This window comes from Alnus glutinosa, chromosome 1 (genome assembly GCF_958979055.1).
Source record: "Alnus glutinosa chromosome 1, dhAlnGlut1.1, whole genome shotgun sequence".
Classification (NCBI taxonomy): Eukaryota; Viridiplantae; Streptophyta; class Magnoliopsida; order Fagales; family Betulaceae; genus Alnus; species Alnus glutinosa.
In genome coordinates this window covers 11,852,671-11,860,927 of record NC_084886.1, presented here as the reverse complement: position 1 = coordinate 11,860,927, position 8,257 = coordinate 11,852,671, and positions in this window count along the sequence as shown.

Here is an 8,257-nt window from a genome sequence, read left to right as displayed (position 1 = left end):
ATCTCTAAAATACCCATTCTTTTTTTTAGGAAAAAAAAATGTTAAGATTTAGATGTTGGTCAGAATTTAACGAAATTTGCAATAATACCTATAGGTATTTTAGGAATTTTGACAGAATTTAACAGAAAATCCTAATGAAGTACCTTAAACAAGATATTTGGAAACTTGAATATATTAGTTTGAGACGTTGGATAGTTAAGTACCCTTTATTTTTTTCAAAACAACCGATAATTCGATATATTTTATTAAAATTATCCCTAATAGTTACTAATTAGCATAAGGGTACGTTGAGGACGACCTTCAATAGCATTTACATTGGGGCATGAGTTAATACGAGTTTAATTTATTTTCTAATAACAGGAAATTAACAAATTAATTAATGATCATCAAATGAAATTGGAAGAGTCAGTACCGATCTTGATGGCCGGATTAGATTTTCATAAACAAATTTCGCCTTTCGACAGTTTGAAACCAAAGTAGAAAAACTGTAAGTTAACATTTCGCCGGCCGGCCGGCCATGTATATATTGTAGGAAGGAATTGAATTTTCGTCCTGTGATTTCATTTCCGGTGATTGTCCCGTCATAGCATGCAATGAACAGATAAGGATTAATTAATGAAAATAAAAAAATCATCGAAAGGAGGTGATTAAGTAGAATGGATATATATGCGCATGGCTGACACGTGGTACGGTCGACAGGAGAATGGACATGTTAGGGATGCATCGAAGATTACAGGGGTGATATTAAATCAAATTAGGTGTGTGCTTGATGTATTTTGCAACCTGATCGATGACCCAAAATGTGTCGACCATGCATATATATGTGCACATGGGGTGGGGGGTCATCAGTCATGCATGTAATCTCGAATCCCAAGTGATGCTAGCTGTACGTACCCACTCGTACCGCGAATTGGCCTCCAGTTTATATGTATATAAGTTTGGATAATGCTGTGGGATGATCCATGTTGGCATCAGTAGTTTTGGATTAGAATTTGGATTCGATCCATTGGTTGATAATGACGAGCTACCAAGCACGTGTGTGCCATGTGCATGGTGCAACCATATGGGGTACCACATGGCACATATATCACATGGTTTCTCTTTTTTTTCCTACCACTTAAATTAATACACGTATTGCCTTTTCTGTTTTTGGCGTCATTATTTCCTTTCTTTTTGGTTTCTATTTATCAGAAATAACAAAAAGTGCGCAAAACGATTAAAATTAACCCCACACACACACACACACATATATATATATATATATATATATATATATAGTTTCAATATATACTTGTATTTCTTATCAAAAAAAATATATATATATACTTGTATTTATCAAATAATTGTAATTTACAGAATCTTTTTTTAAGCAAAACCAATTAGGGTTGCTCATGTTGCTAAAGAAACCGACTAAGTCGGTGACATATATAGTTATATACCACATCGATCGACCTCCGTCCATCACACTATTTTTTTCTTTTTCTTTTAAAGAAAAATCAAATTTAGTCTTTATATATGCGACTTTAATTTAATCCTTAAGTCTTCAATTTCAACAATTAGGTCATTAAGTTTTCTTCTGGTTGTAAATAGGTTATTTCGTTCATTTACCGTTCAAATAATTAACAGTATCTCGCGTTAGGCAAATCAATTAATGTTACGTAGTTCTAGTTGGACACGTCAAATGCAAATGATGCATGCCACATAGAACATTTACTTTAAATTACAAATATGTCATAAATAAATAAAGAGAGGTGGGCCTCCCTTCACTGAGGAGTGCTCGCCTCTCTTTGTGAGCGACTACCCCCTCTCTATTGAGCCATATCAAGTCCATCATAATAGTTGTAAACAAAATTAATGAGTGAGCCTAATCTACTAACCTAGGGTTATGTTGAGATTATGAGAAATGGATCCAATAGGTTTGGCTTAATTAGGTGCCGTAAAAAATCTGCAACATATGTGTTGTATTTTGTTTTTTCAACGATCAAGATTTAATTTAACTTCTGTTTTCTCTTTTTTCATTAAAAAAAAAAAATTGAAATTAAATTTGGACCATTAAAAGAACTTGGTAATTTTTTTTTTTAAAGTACCCAAGGCAAATCGGGATGGAATTCAGCATGTTATGCTTGGGGAACCATTTGGTGTGAATAAACCAGTAGGATTATCCCCATAGAACAGGGGACAAGTGGCAGGTCAAGAATAGATGCTCAATTGTTACAGTCTTCCTGATCCAAATAGCTGAAAGAATTAGTTCCTTAACATACCTCTAAGAAGAAACGACTTTGCACAAAAGCAGGTTAAGCCTATCACATATCTTGGCCTTCCAAAATGGCTTCCACTACTCCTTTATGATCTCCAGGGGTACGTACTCCTTAGACCCAATAAAATTTTGTTTTTGTAACCTATAAGCTGACTTTGTCAAATACATTTTTTATTTTATTTTTTTATTTTTTCATTGTCCAAATCAAGTTGTCTTTAGATTTTTCTAGAAAGCTGGTGGACATTAAGATGGAGGCATCTATCATTAACTACTTTTAGAAATAGTACTAGATACTGCACATATATCCTACAAATTAGGGATGGAATCAAAAATGATTATGGGCAGAAGCTGAGGTTAAAAAAAAAAAATTATTGTTAGAGACTAATAGGCTAATTTTTATTTATTTATTTATTTTTTTTTTAATTTTTTGTTCTTAGGAGTTGGGGGGCATGTCCTATATCGGTCCCTCCCTAGGCCTCCTCCGTCCCTGCTACAAATATTTTACAAAATTAATGTGATAAGATCTATTCTAATAGCTACTAAAACCTTGTGTAACATGTAGCATTTCTCATTAAGTTATTACCGTAGATATAAAGAAATAGAAAACCAAATACTCATTTTTCGGCTCTAATAGTTGTCCTAAAAAAAAATTAGCATAAGAAAATGCCAAAGGGAGTTGCATATATATATATATATATATATAAGAAATTATTGTTGTATAATTCTTGACACAATTTTTGTCCAATTTTGTCTATGTGACAATTTATTTATTATTTTTCTTTTCATTTTTTCATTTTTTTTTCTTCAAAAAACGAGGAAATCACTGGAGGAAAATTGCTAGGTCATTTTCTTAAAAAAAAATAAAATTAATAAAATTAAACTGCCATATATGCAAAGCTAAACAAAAATTGTGTCAAGAATTATATATATATATATATATGAAATATGATCCGTTTACAACTTTTATACAACTTTTGTATAACTCTAACAATTTCTTTTAAAAAAATCAACAATTGAATTTATAGAATCTCCATGTACAAAACAGATCTAATAATTAATTTGAAAAAGAAAAAGAAAAAAAAAGTTACAATTATACAGGTTGTAAACGTATAATTTTTCGTGTGTGAATTTGGTCTTTCTTTTTCTTCAGTTTTTAAAGTATGAGAAGGAAAAAGCTGGATTCCTCTAGATTCGTATTCAAACTTCAACTACCGCCAATTAGCCCAACTTGTGGTGCTTGATTCAGGGCGTGATCGATCAGTAAAGCAGCTGATCAAATGCCAAATAATAGTGGCCACCGGATCGATCGATCGATCGATCTCAATATTAAAACTATCACATCAACAAAATGCTATGGCGGGACCCATCACCAGCCAAGGATCGAACGACGTACCGCAATCACCGACCACCACACATGCACACCAAAGCCCACCATTAAAGGCCAGAAAGAGAAACATCCTCCCCTCTTCCTCCAACCCCTCTTTCCTCTGCATTTCTCAACCAACTTCCACTTTTATACTTTTCTTCTCTATTTCCGTATTTTCTTAAACAATTTATATTTTTATTTTACACGTCAATATATTATATATCCGCATTGCTTGCTTGCGGAGTGATTGGCGCCAGCGCGCGGGGCTTTCATTCTTTTGACACATCAGAAGACAGAAACCCTTTCATTCCTTTTCAGCATTTCTTTTTCTCCTTTTTTTTTTTTTTTTTAATAAAGGCAGCCCATGTGGGGGTACGATTAGGTTGGTGCAACAATCCTAACCGAAGAATCTCCTTTCCCTCACTTGACTTCTTATCCACAAAATATGAGGTTTACAACTAATACTTGTTTGGTGGGCATCAAAGTATTAAAAAAGAGGTTATTGAAGTGGGTCTCAAGCAGGAATATATTTATACCTCTTTTTTTTCTTTTTTTTATTTCTTTTTTTTCAGGGGATTAATACCTTATGCTTGTATAAATCAGGTTTGAGCTAGACCCCACTTCCACGTACTTCTTGTTTTGTAACCTTTTTTGTGAAGAAAAATGATTCCTATATTCATTTCTCACAACAGCCCCACAACAAGCTGACGTGGCTGGTAATATTTTCTTATTTTTTTACAAAAAAAAAAAAACAATAAAATATTACCAGCCACGTCAGCTTGTTGTAGGGTTGTTGTGAGAAATGAGTGTAGGGATCATTTCTCTTTTGTGAATAACAATGGTATAAAGCTAGGCAATTAAATTAAAGGAGAAGTTGTATAATCTAGCAAGGGATAGTATATATTAATATTCCCTTCATAAATTTTCATCAAGCAGAATAAAGGGCACAACCACGTAATTCACAAAGAACTTGCACAATGTGATACACGTACGATAGCAAAATGTTAGGAAGCTAAATAAACCATGTGAGACGCCCTTGAAAAATAGAATGGGGAAAATGTTAATTTACAAAGCTGTAAACAGGCCCCCCACAGCATTTTTGTGCATTAATTTGCACTTGGGTTTGTGGGCTTCATGTTTTCAAAGCCAACCAACCAACCTCCTTGTTAGTCCATTTCAGTGTACAATTGGGCCCGAGAGAGGGATAATGATCTTCTATAATTATTTGTTCGAATTTGAGAGAACTTCGGTACGTAATTGTGAAAGACTACCTATTGGATCCACCTGATCGGATAAGTGGTTAGGCAACCCAATTTTTATTTGATTAGGTGGGTCCCATTAGTAGTTTCTCACAATCACCAGCTTGAGTTCTCTCAAATTCGGGCAAATAATTATAGAGGATCCTAATCCCCGAGAGAGACTAACAAGTCATAATGAAAAGAAAAAAAAAAAAAAAGAGAGAGAGGATGGGAGAGAGGGAGATTAAAAGAAAGAAAAAATGTAAATTATTGTGGTATAAAAATATTTTGAGAGCTCCATGTGGTATGCAAAAATAACAAAGGTGGACTAATTTTGTGCTTTTTTTTTTCCAAAAAATAAAGAGAGAGAGAGAGAGAGAAAGGTCTTCGCAAACCAAAGAAAGGTGCTTAGGTAGTTAGGTGCACTAATTAAACTCTAATTCACCAGCAAAATGTCAAACAATTTACCATCTGCTGGCATTAGGTAATGTAATGAAGTCAGTCAGCTATAGCACAAAAGGATATATATATAGTAGGTGGTGCAACAAGTCCTTGGGTAAACAGGTGATGATTTGTCTGATCAGCCTAGCCCTATGATTAAACAAACACCTTTACCATGGAAAGGTTAAAATCATAATTCATAGACACATGACAGAACAGATCACTACTCATTTGTGAATAGTCCTCCCTCCCTCTTCCACATCTTCCACATAGCAGCTGGTCGGTTCATTTTCAATTCCTCACACATATGGTTGTTTCCCTAACTAGAGTAATAAGTGGTGATGGATCAAGAGAAAAGGTTGCCAACAGACATTGCCTCTCATGTTAACCCCACAATCACATGGGTTAAACTAAAATCTTCCTTCCCATCAACCAAAAATTCTTGTAATTTTATAACCCTATTTCCACCAACCAAGAAACAACAATATTGGTTGTCATTATGAACCCTTGTTTACTTGTAACTGTAATTATCTCCCCTAGCTACCACCTGTAATGCCAAAGATCAATCTACTTATTACACTTTTAGTAGTAATAGTATAATATGTTATCTTGTGATATTCCCACTAAAAGTTGCTCTCTATTTTCAATCTATCATTATTTTTGTTTAATCTAAACCCTAACAAATCTTTGCACCTTTCAATCTGCTATACAAATCCTTTGCCCTGTCTATTTGTGCTTTTTATAAGGATTGATTAGGTGCATTTGCTTTGCTTAAAGAAGAGGTTTGAAATCTCCAAATCACTAACAATTTAGGCCGCAATTGTGAGAAAGTTCATATGATTTGGTGAAGTTTCAAGATGTATCAGGAATAATAATGATAAAATAATAATAAAAAAAAAAAGCGTTCTATATATGTTATAGAAGAGAATTTGGCTTAAGTGCTGTAATACATATTAAAAATGAACGAATCGTGAATAAGGATTTTCTTTTTCTCCCACCATGTACTTATAAGAAAAAAGTTAAAAAACTTAGCGAAAACTTCATTTTTACCGCCTTTCCTATTTTATCACTTTTGCAATCGTACTTATAAACTTTAAAAAGTATCAATTTAGTGTATTCATCTTTCAATTTTGGATTTTTTTTTTTTTAATTTCACCACTCCGTTAAATTTTTTCGTTAAATCCTAACGTAAGAGTGTCAAAATTACTAAAATACCCCTATTTTTTTAGAAAAAAATTGCAAGGATTTAAGATTTAGTCAGAATTTAATAGAATTTGCAAAGATATTTATGCATGAACCTTTGAAAAAATTATACCCACAACGACCTCAACAAGGTTGACCCAATTTGTAGAAGTAATGCTTTCAAATCCAACAACCTGTTCATTGCATATATATAACAAATTTCATATGCAAATTGGGTCAAGCAATTAGTAGGAAGCAGATTTGAACATTGACATCCCGTGTTGTCGGTGAACAATATTATTAGTAGGTGTCTTTTCCAATCCAGCTCAGATATTGGTCGTGTGTCGTGTGAATCAGAGAAGAGAAATGGTTTCATTCTTCTTCACAAAAAAGCAACTCATTGCTAATGTTTTTTTTTTTTTTTTTTTTTTTTTTTTTTTTTTTTTTTTTAACATGTAGCATGTGCTACATCAATTTCTAAACAAAGCCATCAGGCATTACAAGACAGACTAGAGGTACAAAGAAACCTCTACATCCTAAGTCAGAACCAGGTCTGACTTAAAAGCAGCTGCCTAAACTAATACACAAAAATTACAAGGACACTTCTTAAAGCCTCTCCTTACAATTAAGCACACTCTAAAAAGAAAGAGGCTGATCTAGCTACCGCAGCACCAAATAGCCTAGTAAAATTTGTGCATTACATAGACAAACTGTGAAAACAAAGCAACAAGAGAATATACAGCACCAAAAAACCAACACAGCAAGCGTCAAAGAAGAAAACCACTGCCTGAACTGAGATGACGCGTGCGTAACACGCGCCGTCCCCTGAGGCACCCCACACAGCAAACAACCACCGCCAACTACCAACCACCACCAGCTAGGGCCTGAAATAAATGGCGTGACCCACACGCGCCTAAACAAAGAAAGAGATCATTTCTGAACGTGCAGACCACGCACCGGGAAGAACGGGCGGCAAGACCACCAGCTTGAGTCGGCCGAACCAGATGGCGACAGTGAATGCAGAAGGGAAGCTCGTGTCATAAGAAACCCAGTAGAAAAAAACAAATCTAGCCCACAGAGCAAACCTTCTGTTAGAGCACGGCTAGAGATCCACCGGAGACACGAAGAAGAAGCGGCCGATCCTCCAAACCAACATTGCATATAGGCTTTTCGGTCATAAAAAAGAAAACACAAACACAAACTCCTCAACCCAAAAGGGTTAGGAGAACAAAACCTCCACCGGAACGAGTCCGGGAGGAAACAAAACTCCCGGCCCTAACGGCAGGGAGAAGACCTACCCTCCAATGGAACGAACCATGGAGGAACAAAAGCCTCCTAGAAGCTAGGAGGACCAAAGACTGGGAGGAGGAAGGCAGAGAGCCTCCCTCCCCCGGCAAGCAAGCTGAAAACGAAAACTTTCTTTCTCTAAAAGATTCGGGAGTTTCTCTCTCTAAAAGATTCAGGAAAACACCTAACTCATTGCTAATGTTAACTACAAATGTAATATTTCTACATTAGGATTTAGGAACATGCATGCTAGCCACTAATATGGATATTAATTAGGGTGAATTACATTTTGTCTCCCTAAATTACCAAACCAAATTATTTCTAGTAATTGTCTCCTGTGTACAATTTTACTATTATTTTGGATTAAAAACGTCGCATGACTAGTACGTGTGTCTAAGATATTTTGGAGTGACCAATTATATATAGGGGAGGAGGAAATAAATGCGTAAATCTACGACTTAGTAAGTAAATTATTATACGGAATTT